At 49.9% G+C, this 23,801-nt stretch overlaps 1 protein-coding gene across 1 annotated transcript in view; it reads right to left on the bottom strand.

Moving 5' to 3' along the window:
- Window positions 1-664: 664 nt before the first annotated feature.
- Window positions 665-23,801, bottom strand: part of LOC145850174 (homeobox protein Meis1) — a 187,139-nt gene continuing 164,002 nt past the window's right edge. The window contains exon 13 of the mRNA XM_082978756.1: window positions 665-1,632. The gene's annotated coding sequence lies outside the window, so the exon portion shown is untranslated. The remainder of the gene's footprint in view (window positions 1,633-23,801) is intronic.

Genomic DNA, 23,801 nt, shown 5'->3' with positions numbered 1-23,801 from the left:
ACACACACACACACACACACACACACACACACACACACACACACACACACACACACACACAGGGTTTGTACATTCCCTCCCATCAAAGTGAATGAATGCAATATCTCCAATAAAGTTCCCCGTGCCCCCTAGATGCTGATCTTGGGTCAGTTTAGCATTTTACACACTAATGGTTAAGGTTAGGATTGGGGAATGGGAAGCGGAACCTAGAGGAAACCTGACCCCAGAGCTACATACATAGTGGGGTGGGGGGAGAATGCATCGGACAATGCAGACTCCAGCCTCGTGACATAAATACAATAGAGTACATGAATGTAATTCTGGAACCGGCTCAGAACTCCTGAATCATACCGAGATGTCCAATGTTTTATACTGTCTGTCTGTCTGTCTGTCTGTCTGTCTGTCTGTCTGTCTGTCTGTCTGTCTGTCTGTCTGTCTGTCTGTCTGTCTGTCTGTCTGTCTGTCTGTCTGTCTGTCTGTCTGTCTGTCTGTCTGTCTGTCTGTCTGTCTGTCTGTCACAAGCTGTGAGCCACTCTTTCACCTCTAGGCTGGTCCCAGATCTGTTTGTGCATGACAGTGAGTGACAGGGAGTTGGTATGATAGCACAAATAGACTGACACTCAGGCTATCTTTCACCCATCCAAAAGAAAGGCCTGGAAGAAGATTGGTTGATCGAATTATTGGTTTTATTCACATATATTTGTATCTTTTTAAACTCATGGTGATTTTAATAGGGAGGAGGTCAGAGGTCATAGACACAGCACACACATAGTGTGGAAAGAAACAAAAAAAAAACAAGAAGTTCACATCCTTTAAAAAAAAAAAACGATTAGAAACAACATGTTATGCAGAACAATACCATAGCATTTACAATACTTCAATTCCCAGTTGTCCTTGAGAGTCCAGCATAATTGTACAACAGTATACAGTATCTCCCCTCTCTCCTCTTCCCTCCCCTTTAGGAGTTGATATAGTTTGCCTTTCAATCTCTGTCTGTCTTTCTTTCCCCTCATTCTCATCTCTTCTGGAATCCTATTTTTAAGGGCACCTCTGTGTTATACAGACATTGGCTTCTCCTTGGTCCAAATCCATCCCCAGTCAAGACTTGGAGAAGGTACAGTTCTCTGAAAGAAGTCTCTTTTTATTTTTCTAGGAGTCCATAGTACATAGCAGGTGCCTCTTTAGTTGTCTTCAGTCTTGGGTAAGAGAAAACACCCAATGTCTCTCAATCGCTTTTTTTCAAAGAGGAATCCCTTCGAGTCTACTGGGCGAGGCAGTCCAGGGTTCAGGATGAAGGGGGGTAGGGGGTCGGGGTCTGCTGGGATGGGCGATGGGCATCTAGGGACTGGAGGCTGGCAGGGGGGCGTAGGCAGGGTGGCTGGGCCCATGGTGGTGGGGATGTCCTCCTCTGTGCATCATCATCACTGGGTGGGACAGAGCAGGGTGGGGGGTATGTCCAGGAATGTGGTGCCTGGGAGGCCCAAAGGCAGGGCCATGGTGCAGCTGTGCAGGCTCCTGGTTATGTTAGGGATTCCTGGTTTTGAAGTGGTGGGTCCTGGTTTTGATGTGAGGGTGCCCAGCAGGCCGCAGTGCCGTCGTCAGACAGGTAATTCCCTGGCATGCCCTGCAGTCCTGGTGGGAAGGAAAAACAAAATGGTGGATCAGTGAGGAGTTTCACATGGAGAAATTGGATTAACAAGGGATCTTCTACCTGGAACCAAAAAGGGTTCTTCAAAGTGTTCTCCTCTTGGGAAAAGCCGAATAACCCTTTTAGGTTCTGGATAGCACATTGTTTTTCTAAGACTGTATGGCGGTCCAGAGAACCAAAATGTGGGGAGTTTCACACAGAGACATTGGGTTATTGTACCATTAAGGAGGCTCTAGAGAGACTAATATGTACTAATAGTACATACACACATTCATTGCTTCTAAGCAGGTGTGGAAGTTCATATAATAACGCTCAGTAAAAGGTTAAAATGACTCTGAAAACGATCATCTATGCTCCCATGTCCTATTGGTTGCAATTAGTGCTGAGCGATTAGTGCTTTTTGAGGCCGGTTCAGTTTCGGGTCCCATAAAAAAAAAAAATTATCACGGTTTTCGATTTCGGTTTACATTTTTTGGTAAATATTTAAATGTATTATGAAATAATGACATTAAAATGATTGTAGAGCTTTTTAATGGAAATTCCAAAGTAAAAAACAGTGAACATTCAATTGCCAAAACATTGAAAATATTGCATCGTCTCTGTCAGGTCCACATTGGGTAGACGTCAATAGAAAAATAGGAAATTACTATCAAATATTAATATATTTCGGTTGTGTAAATGACTTCATTTTTATATGATGACTTTATCATTTTTTAATTCCTTGAAGTCATCATCTCATCTCAGGCAGTAACAGTCAGTCAGCCAGGCCATCTAACGTTATGTTCTCCCTGTACTGTCTGTAGTCATCCTATCTAACTAGGCTAGCCTGTCTAAGTATGCTGCAGAGCTGTCTGTAGTCATCCTATCTAGATAGACTAGCCTGTCTAAGTATGCTGCAGAGCTGTCTGTAGTCATCCTATCTAGATAGACTAGCCTGCCTAAGTATGCTGTAGAGCTGTCTGTAGTCATCCTATCTAGATAGACTAGCCTGCCTAAGTATGCTGCAGAGCTGTCTGTAGTCATCCTATCTAGATAGACTAGCCTGTCTAAGTATGCTGCACTCTCATCTTTGTTTTGTTCACATTTCTCTCTCATGTGTTCTGTGTGTAACTACCCATGTTTCTGGGCTGAACTAGGTTGAATACTTGCTTAATGAAAACTACAACTCCCTTCAGCCCAGCATCCCAAATAGTTCTCGATTTGTTTTCTCTCTAGAGAAACGGTGAGTTGGGTTCACCAAAAAAAAAACAGAACTAAATGGAATTCAACTAATCGAACTGAAGTCGGTCAATTAGTTGTTTAATAACCCCCTGAAAAATCCAAAATGAGCTCCCATGTCCTGTTGGTTGCTGATCCCACTGAATGAGAGGACGTCCCTCTCTGAGAATGGCTGCAGCACTACAGGCAGGAATCTTAAATTATACTATCCCCCAATGTGACCCAAATGGCACCCTATTCCCTATATAGTGCACTATACTTTTAGAGCTGGTCAAAAGTAGTGCACTACATAGGGAATATGGTTCAATTTGGAACGCATCCTGTATGCACTATCGGCCTGGGACTTGGGCATGTCGTAATCCAGGACACCTAGCCTGCCCTTCAATGAGGTCAAGGGAGGGGGGAGTGTGTGTGTGTGTGTGTGTGTGTGTATGTGTGTGTGTGAGATACGGTCAGCGGATTTAGTGTGTGAGCTAATCCAGTACTTTCCGTAATTACACAGTAGCAACAGTGTGAGGGTACACGCACGCACGCACACACACACACACACACACACACACACACACACACACACACACACACACACACACACACACACACACACACACACTACTTTAGCCGATACACAGGTTCAGTGTTGATGTTCATGTCACCATCTGCCAATAAAGCTTTCTTACATTTGTATGAAAGTGTCAAACCCAGCCTCTGAATGACCATCATTGAGGGGAAACTAACCAAGTCAAACCCAGCCTCTGAATGACCCTCATTGAGGGGAAACTAACCAAGTCAAACCCAGCCTCTGAATGACCCTCATTGAGGGGAAACTAACCAACTCAAACCCAGCCTCTGAATGACCCTCATTGAGGGGAAACTAACCAAGTCAAACCCAGCCTCTGAATGACCCTCATTGAGGGGAAACTAACCAAGTCAAACCCAGCCTCTGAATGACCATCATTGAGGGAATATTAACCAAGTCAAACCCAGCCTCTGAATGACCCTCATTGAGGGGAAACTAACCAAGTCAAACCCAGCCTCTGAATGACCATCATTGAGGGAATATTAACCAAGTCAAACCCAGCCTCTGAATGACCCTCATTGAGGGGAAACTAACCAAGTCAAACCCAGCCTCTGAATGACCCTCATTGAGGGGAAACTAACCAAGTCAAACCCAGCCTCTGAATGACCCTCATTGAGGGGAAACTAACCAACTCAAACCCAGCCTCTGAATGACCCTCATTGAGGGGAAACTAACCAAGTCAAACCCAGCCTCTGAATGACCCTCATTGAGGGGAAAGTAACCAAGTCAAACCCAGCCTCTGAATGACCCTCATTGAGGGGAAACTAACCAAGTCAAACCCAGCCTCTGAATGACCCTCATTGAGGGAATATTAACCAAGTCAAACCCAGCCTCTGAATGACCCTCATTGAGGGGAAACTAACCAAGTCAAACCCAGCCTCTGAATGACCCTCATTGAGGGGAAACTAACCAATGCTGATTCTCCAGATAGTCAACTAGTCTAAAGAAGCCCAGTTTTATTGCTTCTTTAATCAGAACAACAGTTTTCAGCTGTGCTAACATAATTGCAAAAGGGTTTTCTAATGATCAATTAGCCTTTTAAAATGATAAACATGGATTAGCTAACACAACGTGCCATTGGAACACAGGAGTGATGGTTGCTGATAATGGGCCTCTGTACGCCTATGTAGATATTCCATTAAAAATCTGCTGTTTCCAGCTATAATAGTCATTTACATCATTAACACTGTATTTCTGTATTTCTGATCAATTTGATGATATTTTATTTTAATGGACAAAAAAAAAGGTGTTTTTCTTTAAAAAAGAAGGACATTTCTAAGTGACCACAAACTTTTGAACGTTAGTGTATGTCTACTTTCTAATCGAATCCAACCTCAACATTCACATAATGTCACATATTGATGAATTAGCCTTAAAGTAACATTTAAAACTCCTATTATTATGAGTCAGTCTATCCATCATGTCTGCAAATATCCTGAGGGGGAAATAATCAATCCCAGATCTGGAGCACAGTAAAAACCTTACGCCAGGCCAGGCTAGTAGAGCCCTTAGTCAGTGATGAATGAGGTAAAATAATCCGCCATGCACCTTTTCACTTCTCTATTCCCTCCCTGCACTTCTCTCTCTCGCTCCAGGAACAATGTCCAGGAGCCTTTGAGAATAGCCTGTGTCTCTCTGGGTGAAAGTGCCACAGTGGAAACCCAACCATTGTGCTAAGATTAAAAAGGACACGCACACACACACACACACTACACGCACACACACACTACAAACACGCGCACACACACACACGCACGCACGCACGCACACACACTACACGCACACACACACACACACACACACACACACACACACACACACACACACACACACACACACACACACACACACACACACACACACACACACACACACACACACACAACACACAGACACACACACACACAGACACACACACACACACATCTCGTTCCAGGGCAGACATCTGAGACTGCATGGCTCTGTCCAGCGTGTGCCACACACACAAATAACTAAGAGGGCCACTAACCTGCATAAAAAGAACTGAGAGGGCCACTAACCTGGACACAAAGAACTGAGAGGGCCACTAACCTGGACACAAAGAACTGAGAGGGCCATTAACCAGGACATAAGGAATTGAGAGGGCCACTAACCAGGACACAAAGAACTGAGAGGGCCACTAACCAGGACGGAAAGAACTGAGAGGGCCACTAATCAGGACACAAAGAACTGAGAGGGTCACTAACCAGGACGGAAAGAACTGAGAGGGCCACTAACCAGGACGGAAAGAACTGAGAGGGCCACTAACCAGGACGGAAAGAACTGAGAGGGCCACTAATCAGGACACAAAGAACTGAGAGGGTCACTAACCAGGACGGAAAGAACTGAGAGGGCCACTAACCAGGACGGAAAGAACTGAGAGGGCCACTAATCAGGACACAAAGAACTGAGAGGGCCACTAACCAGGACGGAAAGAACTGAGAGGGCCACTAATCAGGACACAAAGAACTGAGAGGGCCACTAACCAGGACGGAAAGAACTGAGAGGGCCACTAACCAGGACGGAAAGAACTGAGAGGGCCACTAACCAGGACGGAAAGAACTGAGAGGGCCACTAATCAGGACACAAAGAACTGAGAGGGTCACTAACCAGGACACAAATGACGCAAGTTACCGCTTTTCATCATGAATCTTGTTCTGGAGGAAGCTCTGCAGAGTGGTCACTGGCTGGCGCAGCCACAAAGTCATAAAATCTGATTTTAAACCTAACCTTAACCCTAATGCCTAACCCTAACCTTAACCACACTGCTAACCCTAATGCCTAACCCTAACCTTAACCACACTGTTAGCCTAATGCCTAACCCTAACTTTAACCACACTGCTAACCCTAATGTCTAACCCTAACCTTAACCACACTGCTAACCCTAATGTCTAACCTTAACCACACTGTTAGCCCTAATGCCTAACCTTAACCACACTGCTAACTCTAATGCCTAACCCTAACCACACTGCTAACCCTAATGCCTAACCCTAACCTTAACCACACTGTTAGCCCTAATGTCTAACCTTAACCACACTGCTAACCCTAATTCCTAACCCTAACCTTAACCACACTGTTAGCCCTAATGTCTAACCCTAACCACACTGCTAACCCTAATGTCTAACCCTAACCTTAACCACACTGTTAGCCCTAATGTCTAACCCTAACCCTAACCACACTGCTAACCCTAATGCCTAATCCTAACCTTAACCACACTGCTAACCCTAATGCCTAATCCTAACCTTAGCCACACTGCTAACCCTAATACCTAACCCTAAGCTTAACCACACTGCTAACCCTAATGCCTAATGCCTAACCCTTAACCACACTGCTAACCCTAATGCCTATCCTAACCTTAACCACACTGCTAACCCTAATGCCTAATCCTAACCTTAACCACACTGCTAACCCAAACCTTAAACTTTTTGGTCTTCATGAATTTTGACAATATAGCCAATCTTGACTTTGCAGCTGGCCTATCTAAGGGGAAATGGCTCAGTTCTGCCTCCAGGACAAGACTCGTGCCAATAAAGGTCAACCTACATGAGAGACAGCAGGGAAACGGACAGGGCCTCGGAACAAAAGAGGAGAGGACCAACCAACCGGGCGCTCGTTTATTATTTATCACTTCCTCATCCCTCCATCTTTCACCTGGTCATTTCATTACAAAGGAGGGACTCGAGGAACGGTAGGGGGAGCCATCTTTTAAACGCTTACTTTGTCGTTTTCTTTAATTAACATATCTACAGACCACTAATAGGTTTACCATATCTACAGACCACTAATAGGTTTAACATATCTACAGACCACTAATAGGTTTAACACATCTACAGACCACTAATAGGTTTAACATATCTACAGACCACTAATAGGTTTAACATATCTACAGACCACTAATAGGTTTACCATATCTACAGACCACTAATAGGTTTAACACATCTACAGACCACTAATAGGTTTAACACATCTACAGACCACTAATAGGTTTAACATATCTACAGACCACTAATAGGTTTAACATATCTACAGACCACTAATAGGTTTAACACATCTACAGACCACTAATAGGTTTAACATATCTACAGACCACTAAAAGGTTTAACATATCTACACACCACTAATAGGTTTAACACATCTACAGACCACTAATAGGTTTAACATATCTACAGACCACTAATAGGTTTAACATATCTACAGGCCACTAATAGGTTTAACATATCTACAGACCACTAATAGGTTTAACATATCTACAGACCACTAATAGGTTTAACACATCTACAGACCACTAATAGGTTTAACATATCTACAGACCACTAATGCTGTAAGTTTTCATCTTAATAAGTCAATCAATACATTGAGCTCCTGAACCCCCTCTTCTCCCTCTGAGAGGGCCAGCGGGGCCACATCAACAGGGGACATTCACTCAGACAGTGCTGAGGACCAAATCCCCCCATAGGAAATAGTTGATCTGCCCGTTCGTTAAAAGTTAAAGTTCAGCCACCAGTAAAAGGGGAAAAGAGGGGATCTTGACCCCTGTACGGAAGGTTAACAAACTCCTTGCTTAATGATTGGAGGATTGAATCCCTGGACAAAAGGTCTCCAGCCGAGCCTGGCCTGGCAGCACAGTGGTTACGGAACACAGGGGTCACCCAAGCATTCCACTTCCAAACATTCTGCAAGCCAAGGGGAGGAGCAGGAGGGGAGGGGTGTTCCAAATTCCATACAACCCATCATTAATTATAGTTCCCTCTTTACCCCTGTTATAACTATTGTCCTGGAAATGACACAACCAAAATCAGTTTGAAGGAAAGGGGGAGGGAAAGGTGGAGGAAAGGGGGAGGGAAAGGGGGAGGGGAAAGGGGGAGAGAAAACTGGGAGGGGAAAGGAGGAGGGGAAAGGGGGAGTGGAAAGGGGGAGGGGAAAGGGGGAAAAGAAAAGGGGAGGGAAAGGAGGAGTGGAAAGGAGGAGGGGAAAGGAGGAGGGGAAAGGGGGAGGGGAAAGGAGGAGGGGAAAGGGGGAGGTGAAAGGGGGAGAGGAAAGGGGTGGGGAGAAGAGGAGGGGAAAGGGGAGAGAAAGGAGGAGGTGAAAGGGGGAGGGGAAAGGGGGAGAGGAAAGGGGAGGGGAAAGGAGGAGGTGAAAGGGGGAGGGGAAAAGGGGAGGGGAAAGGGGGAAGAAACTAGCCCAAGGCTCATAAAACAGTCATTCTCCTGCTATCAAAGGCTGGGGCCATCTTCTGCTTGAGTTGCTAGGTGTTATCTAAGAAGACAGGTGTATTGTCTGACACAGCTAGAAGCTCCGTAATCGTCATGGGTACAAAGCATAACGTTCTCACTAAGTAGGACTAATTGGCTTAAGTTTTAAGTAACGTTGCCGTGTTAGGATGGCACACCTTTCTTCAATCTCAGGCAGATAACTAGTCCTATAGCCTTAAGGTATATTCCCTCTCCCAACATAGCTAATGAACCCCTCGGTCTCTTAATCAAATAAGATAAGGTTTTTTCTCCCCATAATAACCTATTCATTTAATTGGTCATAAAATAATATAACACATCACTTACATTTAATTGACCTAGAAAGGAAAGTAACAATATTTAAATTAGACAAGCTACCTAGGAGGATTGTAACATTGTGTCCCAAATGGCACCTTGTTCCCTACATAGTGCACTACTTTTAACCAGAGCCCTATGGGCCCTATGTCCCTACTCAAAAGTAGTGCACACTATATAAGGAATAGGCTGCCATTTGGGATACATTCCCTATGATGAAGTCATAAAGTGGTGGCTCTCGGCTGTGCAGACTACATATTTCTGTCACCCTCCTCTTCCTCTCTTCCTGTCACCCTTCTCTCCCTCACCCTTCTCTCCTCTTCTCTCCCTCCTCCTCTCCTCCTCTCCTCCTTCTCCCCTCCTCCTCTCCTCCTCTCCTCCTTCTCCCCTCCTCTCCTCCTTCTCCCTCTCCTCTCCTCCTTCTCCCCCTCCTCCCCTCCTCTCCTCCTCACCCTCCTTTCCCCCTCCTCCCCTCCTCTCCTCCTCACCCTCCTTTCCTCCTTCTCCCCTCCTCTCCTCCTCACCCTCCTTTCCTCCTTCTCCCCTCCTCTCCTCCTTCTCTCCTCTCCTCCTCACCCTCCTTTCCTCCTTCTCCCCTCCTCTCATCCTTCTCCCCCTTCTCTCCTCCTCCTCACCCTCCTTTCCTCCTTCTCCCCTCCTCTCCTCCTTCTCTACCTCCTCTCCTCCTTCTCCCCCTCCTCTCCTCCATTTCTCCCTCCCTCCTTCTCTCCATCTACTCCTCTCTCTCTTTGCTCTGCCCGTCTCATCAAAGGTTCCTCTGGTGGCCCAATTATGGTGTATGTATGTGTGTGTGCATATGTGTGTATGTTCAAATTGAGGCTGTTTACAGCAATGTCTTCTGGGAAAGCTAGCAGCAGGTGGAAAAAGAGTCCGCATGGACCGTAGCAAGCCACTCCACATGTTTACAAACACACACACACGCGCACACACACACACACACACACACACACACACACACACACACACACACACACACACACACACACACACACACACACACACACACACACACACACACCCTTTACCCCTGTAACATACTGTACCAACCAAACCAACCCTTTATCCCTGTAACATACAGATACTAACCAAACCAACCCTTAACCCCATTACATACGGATATTGTACCAACCAACCCTTTACCCTGTAACATGCAGATACTATACCAACCAAACCAACCCTTTACCCCTGTAACATACAGATACTGTACCAACCAAACCAACCCTTTACCCCTGTAACATACAAATACCAACCAATCCAACCCTTTACCCCTGTAACATACAGATACCAACCAAACCAACCCTTTACCCCGTAACATACTGTACCAACCAAACCAACAATTTACCCCGTAACATACTGTACCCACCAAACCAACCATTTACCCCTGTAACATACAGTACCAACCAAACCAACCATTTACCCCTGTAACATACAGATACTGTACCAACCAAACCAACCCTTTACCCCTGTAACATACAGATACTGTACCAACCAAACCAACCATTTACCCCTGTAACATAGAGATACTGTACCAACCAAACCAACCCTTTACCCCTGTAACATACTGTACCAACCAAACCAACCCTTTATCCCTGTAACATACTGTACCAACCAAACCAACCCTTTATCCCTGTAACATACTGTACCAACCAAACCAACCCTTTACCCTGTAACATAAAGATACTGTACCAACCAAACCAACCCCTTACCCCTGTAACATACTGTACCAACCAAACCAACCCTTTACCCTTGTAACATACAGATACTATACCAACCAAACCAACCCTTTACCCCTGTAACATAATGTACCAACCAAACCAACCATTTACCCTTGTAACATACAGATACTATACCAACCAACCAAACCAACCCTTTACCCCTGTAACATACAGATACTGTACCAACCAAACCAACCCTTTACCCCTGTAACATACAGATACTGTACCAACCAAACCAACCCTTTACCCCTGTAACATACTGTACCAACCAAACCAACCCCTTATCCCTGTAACATACTGTACCAACCAAACCAACCCTTTATCCCTGTAACATACAGATACTGTACCAACCAAACCAACCCTTTACCCCTGTAACATACAGATACTGTACCAACCAAACCAACCATTTACCCCTGTAACATACAGATACTGTACCAACCAAACCAACCCTTTACCCCTGTAACATACTGTACCAACCAAACCAACCCTTTATCCCTGTAACATACTGTACCAACCAAACCAACCCTTTATCCCTGTAACATACTGTACCAACCAAACCAACCCTTTACCCTGTAACATAAAGATACTGTACCAACCAAACCAACCCTTTACCCCTGTAACATACTGTACCAACCAAACCAACCCTTTACCCTTGTAACATACAGATACTATACCAACCAAACCAACCCTTTACCCCTGTAACATACTGTACCAACCAAACCAACCATTTACCCTTGTAACATACAGATACTATACCAACCAACCAAACCAACCCTTTACCCCTGTAACATACAGATACTGTACCAACCAAACCAACCCTTTACCCCTGTAACATACAGATACTGTACCAACCAAACCAACCCTTTACCCCTGTAACATACTGTACCAACCAAACCAACCCCTTATCCCTGTAACATACTGTACCAACCAAACCAACCCTTTATCCATGTAACATACTGTACCAACCAAACCAACCCTTTACCCTGTAACATAAAGATACTGTACCAACCAAACCAACCCTTTACCCCTGTAACATACTGTACCAACCAAACCAACCCTTTACCCTTGTAACATACAGGTACTATACCAACCAAACCAACCCTTTACCCCTGTAACATACTGTACCAACCAAACCAACCCTTTACCCTTGTAACATACAGATACTATACCAACCAAACCAACCCTTTACCCCTGTAACATACTGTACCAACCAAACCAACCCTTTACCCTTGTAACATACAGATACTGTACCAACCAAACCAACCCTTTACCCCTGTAACATACTGTACCAACCAAATCAACCCTTATACCCTTGTAACATACAGATACTATACCAACCAAACCAACCCTTTACCCCTGTAACATACTGTACCAACCAAACCAACCCTTTACCCTTGTAACATACAGATACTATACCAACCAACCAAACCAACCCTTTACCCCTGTAACATACAGATACGATACCAACCAAACCAACCATTTACCCCTGTAACATACTGTACCAACCAAACCAACCCTTTATCCCTGTAACATACTGTACCAACCAAACCAACCCTTTATCCCTGTAACATACTGTACCAACCACACCAACCCTTTACCCTGTAACATAAAGATACTGTACCAACCAAACCAACCCTTTACCCCTGTAACATACTGTACCAACCAAATCAACCCTTATACCCTTGTAACATACAGATACTATACCAACCAAACCAACCCTTTACCCCTGTAACATACTGTACCAACCAAACCAACCCTTTACCCTTGTAACATACAGATACTATACCAACCAAACCAACCCTTTACCCCTGTAACATACTGTACCAACCAAACCAACCCTTTACCCTTGTAAATTACAGATACTATACCAACCAAACCAACCCTTTACCCCTGTAACATACTGTACCAACCAAACCAACCCTTTACCCCTGTAACATACAGATACAGCACTATCTTTGTTTAGCTTGTGGCCGACGATGACAACGGAGAAGGAGACGGGGGAATATTTTCACCGTGGCACCTACCCACCCACCTACCCACAGGCATTCATTCTACTCAGGGTTAACGGTCTTTATTTTAGTCAGCTGTATAAGTCAGATGCATTGGTCACAGTGCTCCTGATGGCATATTTCATTTGGATCCAGTCAATTAGGCCGGGCTAAGCTCCATATCCTGCTGAGAACCTCCATCCTCCATCCTCCACTCTGCTGCATGCAAGTCTGGCCCAAATGGCACCTTATTCCCTATATAGTGCACTACTTTTGACCATGGTTCCTTAGTAGTGCCCTATAAAGGGGATAGGGTGCATTTTGGGACACAACATGTATCTCCCTCCCTTCCTCTTTCCCTCCATCTCCTGTCATACGTCCTCGCTCACTCTCCTCTCCTCTCCTCTCCTCTCCTCTCCTCTCCTCTCCTCTCCTCTCCTCTCCTCTCCTCTCCTCTCCTCTCCTCTCCTCTCCCCTTACCTCATCATCCCTCCCTCCTCTCCTCTACCCCGCCCTCATCTTTCCTCCCGTCCTCTCCTCTCCTCCTCTCCTCTCCTCTCCTTCCGCTCTCTCTGTCTCCCTGTGCCAGGCATAATCTTATTACAATACACACACGAGCACACACACAAACATGCACACACTACGTGAACACACACACACACACACACACACACACACACACACACACACACACACACACACACACACACACACACACACACACACACACACACTGAAACAACACTGGGTGTATATGTCCACTCTGTATCTATAATGACCAGTATATCCACACACACCATAAGGGGTGGCAGGTAGCCTAGTGGTTAAGAGTGTGAGTGTTGGGCCAGTAACCGTAAGGTTGCTGGTTCGAATCCTGAGCTGTCTAGGTGAAAAATGTGTCGATGTGCCCCTGAGCAAGGCACTTAACCCTAGTCGCTCTGGATAAGAGTGTCGACAAAAACGTGAAAATGTTATGTGGATGTCTATCTCTGTCTGACCAATAGGACCCTAGCATACTGTTGACTCCAGGTTATGCGGGTGTCTATCGCTGTCTGACCAATAGGACCCTAGCATACTGTTGACTCCAGGTTATGAGGGTGTCTATCTCTGTCTGACCAATAGGACCCTAGCATACTGTTGACTCCAGGTTATGAGGGTGTCTATCTCTGTCTGACCAATAGGACCCTAGCATACTGTTGACTCCAGGTTATGAGGGTGTCTATCTCTGTCTGACCAATAGGACCCTAGCATACTGTTGACTCCAGGTTATGAGGGTGTCTATCTCTGTCTGACCAATAGGACCCTAGCATACTGTTGACTCCAGGTTATGAGGGTGTCTATCTCTGTCTGACCAATAGGACCGTAGCATACTGTTGACTCCAGGTTATGAGGGTGTCTATCTCTGTCTGACCAATAGGACCCTAGCATACTGTTGACTCCAGGTTATGAGGGTGTCTATCTCTGTCTGACCAATAGGACCCTAGCATACTGTTGACTCCAGGTTATGAGGGTGTCTATCTCTTGGGTTAGTTTATTCATGTGACTCTTGCAGACAGCCAGATTCATGACACTTTGGAGACATCAGTCTGTTGCTATGGTAACGGGCCACGTGCCTCCTCCCTCTCCTTCCTTCCCCCTCATTTTTCCACCCCCCTCAACCAGTATCTCATCTCCCCCCAACCAGCACCCCAACCTCATCTCATCTCCCCCTCAACCAGCACCCCAACCTCATCTCATCTCCCCCAACCAGCACCCCAACCTCATCTGATCTCCCCAACCAGCACCCCAACCTCTTCTCATCTCCCACAACCAGCATCCCAACCTCATCTCATCTCTCCCCCAACCAGCACCCCAACCTCATCTCCCCCTCAACCAGCACCCCAACCTCATCTCATCTCCCCCAACCAGCACCCCAACCTCATCTCATCTCCCCCAACCAGCACCCCAACCTCATCTCATCTCCCCCTCAACCAGCATCCCAACCTCATCTCATCTCCCCCTCAACCAGCACCCCAACCTCATCTCATCTCCCCCTCAACCAGCATCCAAACCTCATCTCATCTCCCCCAACCAGCACCCCAACCTCATCTCATCTCCCCCTCAACCAGCATCCCAACCTCATCTCATCTCCCCCTCAACCAGCACCCCAACCTCATTTCATCTCCCCCTCAACCAGCATCCCAAACTCATCTCATCTCCCCCTCAACCAGCATCCCAACCTCATCTCATCTCCCCTCAACCAGCATCCCAACCTCATCTCATCTCCCCCTCAACCAGCATCCCAACCTCATCTCATCTCCCCCTCAACCAGCACCCCAACCTCATTTCATCTCCCCCTCAACCAGCATCCCAACCTCATCTCATCTCCCCCTCAACCAGCATCCCAACCTCATCTCATCTCCCCCTCAACCAGCACCCCAACCTCATTTCATCTCCCCCTCAACCAGCATCCCAACCTCATCTCATCTCCCCCTCAACCAGCATCCCAACCTCATCTCATCTCCCCCTCAACCAGCATCCAAACCTCATCTCATCTCCCCCTCAACCAGCATCCCAACCTCATCTCATCTCCCCCTCAACCAGCATCCCAACCTCATCTCATCTCCCCCTCAACCAGCATCCCAACCTCAAATCATCTCCCCCTCAACCAGCACCCCAACCTCATCACATCTCCCCCTCAACCAGCATCCCAACCTCATCTCATCTCCCCCAACCAGCACCCCAACCTCATCTCATCTCCCCCAACCAGCACCCCAACCTCATCTCATCTCCCCCTCAACCAGCATCCCAACCCCAACCTCATCTCCCCCTCAACCAGCATCCCAACCTCATCTCATCTCCCCCTCAACCAGCATCCCAACCTCATCTCATCTCCCCCTCAACCAGCACCCCAACCTCATTTCATCTCCCCCTCAACCAGCATCCCAACCTCATCTCATCTCCAACTCAACCAGCATCCCAACCTCATCTCATCTCCCCCTCAACCAGCATCCCAACCTCATCTCATCTCCCCCTCAACCAGCATCCCAACCTCATCTCATCTCCCCCAACCAGCACCCCAACCTCTTCTCATCTCCCCCAACCAGCATCCCAACCCTCATCTCATCTTTCCCCCAACCAGCACCCCAACCTCATCTAATCTCCCCCAACCAGCACCCTAACCTCATCTCCCCCTCAACCAGCACCCCAACCTCATCTCATCTCCCCCAACCAGCACCCCAACCTCATCTCCCCCTCAACCAGCATCCCAACCTCATCTCATCTCTCCCTCAACCAGCACCCCAACCTCATCTCATCTCCCCCAAACAGCACCCCAACCTCATCTCATCTCCCCCAACCAGCACCCCCAACCTCATCTCATCTCCCCCTCAACCAGCATCCCAACCTCATCTCATCTCCCCCTTAACCAGCACCCCAACCTCATCTCATCTCCCCCTCAACCAGCATCCCAACCTCATCTCATCTCCCCCAACCAGCACCCCAACCTCATCTCATCTCCCCCAACCAGCACCCCAACCTCATCTCATCTCCCCCTCAACCAGCATCCCAACCCCAACCTCATCTCCCCCTCAACCAGCATCCCAACCTCATCTCATCTCCCCCTCAACCAGCACCCCAACCTCATTTAATCTCCCCCTCAACCAGCACCCCATCCTCATTTCATCTCCCCCTCAACCAGCATCCCAACCTCATCTCATCTCCCCCTCAACCAGCATCCCAACCTCATCTCATCTCCCCCTCAACCAGCATCCCAACCTCATCTCATCTCCCCCTCAACCAGCATCCCAACCTCATCTCATCTCCCCCAACCAGCACCCCAACCTCATCTCATCTCCCCCTCAACCAGCACCCCAACCTCATCTCATCTCCCCCAACCAGCACCGCAACCTCTTCTCATCTCCCCCAACCAGCATCCCAACCTCATCTCATCTCTCCCCCAACCAGCACCCCAACCTCATCTCATCTCCCCCAACCAGCACCCCAACCTCATCTCCCCCTCAACCAGCACCCCAACCTCATCTCATCTCCCCCAACCAGCACCCCAACCTCATCTCCCCCTCAACCAGCATCCCAACCTCATCTCATCTCTCCCTCAACCAGCACCCCAACCTCATCTCATCTCCCCCAACCAGCACCCCAACCTCATCTCATCTCCCCCAACCAGCACCCCAACCTCATCTCATCTCCCCCTCAACCAGCATCCCAACCTCATCTCATCTCCCCCTCAACCAGCACCCCAACCTCATCTCATCTCCCCCTCAACCAGCATCCCAACCTCATCTCATCTCCCCCAACCAGCACCCCAACATAATCTCATCTCCCCCAACCAGCACCCCAACCTCATCTCATCTCCCCCTCAACCAGCATCCCAACCCCAACCTCATCTCCCCCTCAACCAGCATCCCAACCTCATCTCATCTCCCCCTCAACCAGCATCCCAACCTCATCTCATCTCCCCCTCAACCAGCACCCCAACCTCATTTCATCTCCCCCTCAACCAGCATCCCAACCTCATCTCATCTCCCCCTCAACCAGCATCCCAACCTCATCTCATCTCCTCCTCAACCAGCATCCCAACCTCATCTCATCTCCCCCTCAACCAGCATCCCAACCTCATCTCATCTCCCCCTCAACCAGCACCCCAACCTCATTTCATCTCCCCCTCAACCAGCATCCCAACCTCATCTCATCTCCCCCTCAACCAGCATCCCAACCTCATCTCATCTCCCCCTCAACCAGCACCCCAACCTCATTTCATCTCCCCCTCAACCAGCATCCCAACCTCATCTCATCTCCCCCTCAACCAGCATCCCAACCTCATCTCATCTCCCCCTCAACCAGCATCCCAACCTCATCTCATCTCCCCCTCAACCAGCATCCCAACCTCATCTCATCTCCCCCAACCAGCACCCCAACCTCATCTCATCTCCCCCTCAACCAGCACCCCAACCTCATCTCATCTCCCCCAACCAGCACCCCAACCTCTTCTCATCTCCCCCAACCAGCATCCCAACCTCATCTCATCTCTCCCCCAACCAGCACCCCAACCTCATCTCATCTCCCCCAACCAGCACCCCAACCTCATCTCCCCCTCAACCAGCACCCCAACCTCATCTCATCTCCCCCAACCAGCACCCCAACCTCATCTCCCCCTCAACCAGCATCCCAACCTCATCTCATCTCTCCCTCAACCAGCACCCCAACCTCATCTCATCTCCCCCAACCAGCACCCCAACCTCATCTCATCTCCCCAACCAGCACCCCAACCTCATCTCATCTCCCCCACAACCAGCATCCCATCCTCATCTCATCTCCCCCTCAACCAGCACCCCAACCTCATCTCATCTCCCCCTCAACCAGCATCCCAACCTCATCTCATCTCCCCCAACCAGCACCCCAACCTCATCTCATCTCCCCCAACCAGCACCCCAACCTCATCTCATCTCCCCCTCAACCAGCATCCCAACCCCAACCTCATCTCCCCCTCAACCAGCATCCCAACCTCATCTCATCTCCCCCTCAACCAGCACCCCAACCTCATTTCAGCTCCCCCTCAACCAGCATCCCAACCTCATCTCATCTCCCCCTCAACCAGCATCCCAACCTCATCTCATCTCCCCCTCAACCAGCATCCCAACCTCATCTCATCTCCCCCTCAACCAGCATCCCAACCTCATCTCATCTCCCCCTCAACAAGCACCCCAACCTCATTTCATCTCCCCTCAACCAACATCCCATCCCAACCTCATCTCATCTCCCCCTCAACCAGCATCCCAACCTCATCTCATCTCCCCCTCAACCAACACCCCAACCTCATTTCATCTCCCCCTCAACCAGCATCCCAACCTCATCTCATCTCCCCCTCAACCAGCATCCCAACCTCATCTCATCTCCCCCTCAACCAGCATCCCAACCTCATCTCATCTCCCCCTCAACCAGCATCCCAACCTCATCTCATCTCCCCCTCAACCAGCACCCCAACCTCATCTCATCTCCCCCTCAACCAGCATCCCAACCTCATCTCATCTCCCCCAACCAGCACCCCAACATCATCTCATCTCCCCCAACCAGCACCCCAACCTCATCTCATCTCCCCCTCAACCAGCATCCCAACCCCAACCTCATCTCCCCCTCAACCAGCATCCCAACCTCATCTCATCTCCCCCTCAACCAGCATCCCAACCTCATCTCATCTCCCCCTCAACCAGCACCCCAACCTCATTTCATCTCCCCCTCAACCAGCATCCCAACCTCATCTCATCTCCCCCTCAACCAGCATCCCAACCTCATCTCATCTCCCCCTCAACCAGCATCCCAACCTCATCTCATCTCCCCCTCAACCAGCATCCCAACCTCATCTCATCTCCCACTCAACCAGCACCCCAACCTCATTTCATCTCCCCCTCAACCAGCATCCCAACCTCATCTCATCTCCCCCTCAACCAGCATCCCAACCTCATCTCATCTCCCCCTCAACCAGCACCCCAACCTCATTTCATCTCCCCCTCAAACAGCATCCCAACCTCATCTCATCTCCCCCTCAACCAGCATCCCAACCTCATCTCATCTCCCCCTCAACCAGCATCCCAACCTCATCTCATCTCCCCCTCAACCAGCATCCCAACCTCATCTCATCTCCCCCAACCAGCACCACAACCTCATCTTATCTCCCCCTCAACCAGCACCCCAACCTCATCTCATCTCCCCCAACCAGCACCCCAACCTCATCTCATCTCCCCCTCAACCAGCATCCCAACCCCAACCTCATCTCCCCCTCAACCAGCATCCCAACCTCATCTCATCTCCCCCTCAACCAGCACCCCAACCTCATTTCAGCTCCCCCTCAACCAGCACCCCAACCTCATCTCATCTCCCCCTCAACCAGCATCCCAACCTCATCTCATCTCCCCCTCAACCAGCATCCCAACCTCATCTCATCTCCCCCTCAACCAGCATCCCAACCTCATCTCATCTCCCCCTCAACAAGCACCCCAACCTCATTTCATCTCCCCTCAACCAGCATCCCAACCTCATCTCATCTCCCCCTCAACCAGCATCCCAACCTCATCTCATCTCCCCCTCAACCAACACCCCAACCTCATTTCATCTCCCCCTCAACCAGCATCCCAACCTCATCTCATCTCCCCCTCAACCAGCACCCCAACCTCATCTCATCTCCCCCTCAACCAGCATCCCAACCTCATCTCATCTCCCCCAACCAGCACCCCAACCTCATCTCATCTCCCCCAACCAGCACCACAACCTCATCTCATCTCCCCCTCAACCAGCATCCCAACCCCAACCTCATCTCCCCCTCAACCAGCATCCCAACCTCATCTCATCTCCCCCTCAACCAGCATCCCAACCTCATCTCATCTCCCCCTCAACCAGCACCCCAACCTCATTTCATCTCCCCCTCAACCAGCATCCCAACCTCATCTCATCTCCCCCTCAACCAGCACCCCAACCTCATCTCATCTCCCCCTCAACCAGCATCCCAACCTCATCTCATCTCCTCCAACCAGCACCCCAACCTCATCTCATCTCCCCCAACCAGCACCACAACCTCATCTCATCTCCCCCTCAACCAGCATCCCAACCCCAACCTCATCTCCCCCTCAACCAGCATCCCAACCTCATCTCATCTCCCCCTCAACCAGCATCCCAACCTCATCTCATCTCCCCCTCAACCAGCATCCCAACCTCATCTCATCTCCCCCTCAACCAGCATCCCAACCTCATCTCATCTCCCCCAACCAGCACCCCAACCTCTTCTCATCTCCCCCAACCAGCATCCCAACCTCATCTCATCTCTCCCCCAACCAGCACCCCAACCTCATCTCATCTCCCCCAACCAGCACCCTAACCTCATCTCCCCCTCAACCAGCACCCCAACCTCATCTCATCTCCCCCAACCAGCACCCCAACCTCATCTCCCCCTCAACCAGCATCCCAACCTCATCTCATCTCTCCCTCAACCAGCACCCCAACCTCATCTCATCTCCCCCAACCAGCACACCAACCTCATCTCATCTCCCCCAACCAGCACCCCAACCACATCTCATCTCCCCCTCAACCAGCATCCCAACCTCATCTCATCTCCCCCTCAACCAGCACCCCAACCTCATCTCATCTCCCCCTCAACCAGCATCCCAACCTCATCTCATCTCCCCCAACCAGCACCCCAACCTCATCTCATCTCCCCCAACCAGCACCCCAACCTCATCTCATCTCCCCCTCAACCAGCATCCCAACCCCAACCTCATCTCCCCCTCAACCAGCATCCCAACCTCATCTCATCTCCCCCTCAACCAGCATCCCAACCTCATCTCATCTCCCCCTCAACCAGCACCGCAACCTCATTTCATCTCCCCCTCAACCAGCATCCCAACCTCATCTCATCTCCCCCTCAACCAGCATCCCAACCTCATCTCATCTCCCCCTCAACCAGCATCCCAACCTCATCTCATCTCCCCTCAACCAGCATTCCAACCTCATCTCATCTCCTCCTCAACCAGCATCCCAACCTCATCTCATCTCCCCCAACCAGCACCCCAACCTCTTCTCATCTCCCCCAACCAGCATCCCAACCTCATCTCATCTCTCCCCCAACCAGCACCCCAACCTCATCTCATCTCCCCCAACCAGCACCCTAACCTCATCTCCCCCTCAACCAGCACCCCAACCTCATCTCATCTCCCCCTCAACCAGCACCCCAACCTCATCTCCCCCTCAACCAGCATCCCCACCTCATCTCATCTCTCCCTCAACTAGCACCCCAACCTCATCTCATCTCCCCCAACCAGCACCCCAACCTCATCTCATCTCCCCCAACCAGCACCCCAACCTCATCTCCCCCTCAACCAGCATCCCAACCTCATCTCATCTCTCCCTCAACCAGCACCCCAACCTCATCTCATCTCCCCCAACCAGCACCCCAACCTGATCTCATCTCCCCAACCAGCACCCCAACCTCATCTCATCTCCCCCTCAACCAGCATCCCAACCTCATCTCATCTCCCCCTCAACCAGCACCCCAACCTCATCTCCCCCTCAACCAGCATCCCAACCTCATCTCATCTCCCCCAACCAGCACCCCAACCTCATCTCATCTCCCCCAACCAGCACCCCAACCTCATCTCATCTCCCCCTCAACCAGCATCCCAACCCCAACCTCATCTCCCCCTCAACCAGCATCCTAACCTCATCTCATCTCCCCCTCAACCAGCATCCCAACCTCATCTCATCTCCCCCTCAACCAGCACCCCAACCTCATTTCAGCTCCCCCTCAACCAGCACCCCAACCTCATTTCATCTCCCCCTCAACCAGCATCCCAACCTCATCTCATCTCCCCCTCAACCAGCATCCCAACCTCATCTCATCTCCCCCTCAACCAGCATCCCAACCTCATCTCATCTCCCCCTCAACCAGCATCCCAACCTCATCTCATCTCCCCCTCAACCAGCATCCCAACCTCATCTCATCTCCCCCTCAACCAGCATCCCAACCTCATCTCATCTCCCCCAACCAGCACCCCAACCTCATCTCATCTCCCCCAACCAGCACCCCAACCTCATCTCATCTCCCCCTCAACCAGCATCCCATTCCCAACCTCATCTCCCCCTCAACCAGCATCCCAACCTCATCTCATCTCCCCCTCAACCAGCATCCCAACCTCATCTCATCTCCCCCTCAACCAGCACCCCAACCTCATTTCATCTCCCCCTCAACCAGCATCCCAACCTCATCTCATCTCCCCCTCAACCAGCATCCCAACCTCATCTCATCTCCCCCTCAACCAGCATCCCAACCTCATCTCATCTCCCCCTCAACCAGCATCCCAACCTCATCTCATCTCCCCCAACCAGCACCCCAACCTCATCTCATCTCCCCCTCAACCAGCACCCCAACCTCATCTCATCTCCCCCAACCAGCACTCCAACCTCTTCTCATCTCCCCCAACCAGCATCCCAACCTCATCTCATCTCCCCCTCAACCAGCATCCCAACCTCATCTCATCTCCCCCTCAACCAGCATCCCAACCTCATCTCATCTCCCCCAACCAGCACCCCAACCTCATCTCATCTCCCCCTCAACCAGCACCCCAACCTCATCTCATCTCCCCCAACCAGCACTCCAACCTCATCTCATCTCCCCCAACCAGCACCCCAACCTCATCTCCCCCTGAACCAGCACCCCAAACTCATCTCATCTCCCCAACCAGCACCCCAACCTCATCTCCCCCTAAACCAGCATCCCAACCTCATCTCATCTCTCCCTCAACCAGCACCCCAACCTCATCTCATCTCCCCCAACCAGCACCCCAACCTCATCTCATCTCCCCCAACCAGCACCCCAACCTCATCTCATCTCCCCCTCAACCAGCATCCCAACCTCATCTCATCTCCCCCTCAACCAGCACCCCAACCTCATCTCATCTCCCCCTCAACCAGCATCCCAACCTCATCTCATCTCCCCCAACCAGCACCCCAACCTCATCTCATCTCCCCCAACCAGCACCCCAACCTCATCTCATCTCCCCCTCAACCAGCATCCCAACCCCAACCTCATCTCCCCCTCAACCAGCATCCCAACCTCATCTCATCTCCCCCTCAACCAGCATCCCAACCTCATCTCATCTCCCCCTCAACCAGCACCCCAACCTCATTTCATCTCCCCCTCAACCAGCATCCCAACCTCATCTCATCTCCCCCAACCAGCACCCCAACCTCATCTCATCTCCCCCTCAACCAGCACCCCAACCTCATCTCATCTCCCCCAACCAGCACCCCAACCTCATCTCATCTCCCCCTCAACCAGCACCCCAACCTCATCTCATCTCCCCCAACCAGCACTCCAACCTCTTCTCATCTCCCCCAACCAGCATCCCAACCTCATCTCATCTCTCCCCCAACCAGCACCCCAACCTCATTTCATCTCCCCCAACCAGCACCCCAACCTCATCTCCCCCTCAACCAGCACCCCAACCTCATCTCATCTCCCCCAACCAGCACCCCAACCTCATCTCCCCCTCAACCAGCATCCCAACCTCATCTCATCGCTCCCTC

The sequence above is a fragment of the Salmo salar genome, chromosome 01 (genome assembly GCF_965601325.2).
Source record: "Salmo salar chromosome 01, fSalSal1, whole genome shotgun sequence".
Lineage (NCBI taxonomy): Eukaryota > Metazoa > Chordata > Actinopteri > Salmoniformes > Salmonidae > Salmo > Salmo salar.
This window is presented reverse-complemented; position numbering and strand designations above follow the sequence as displayed.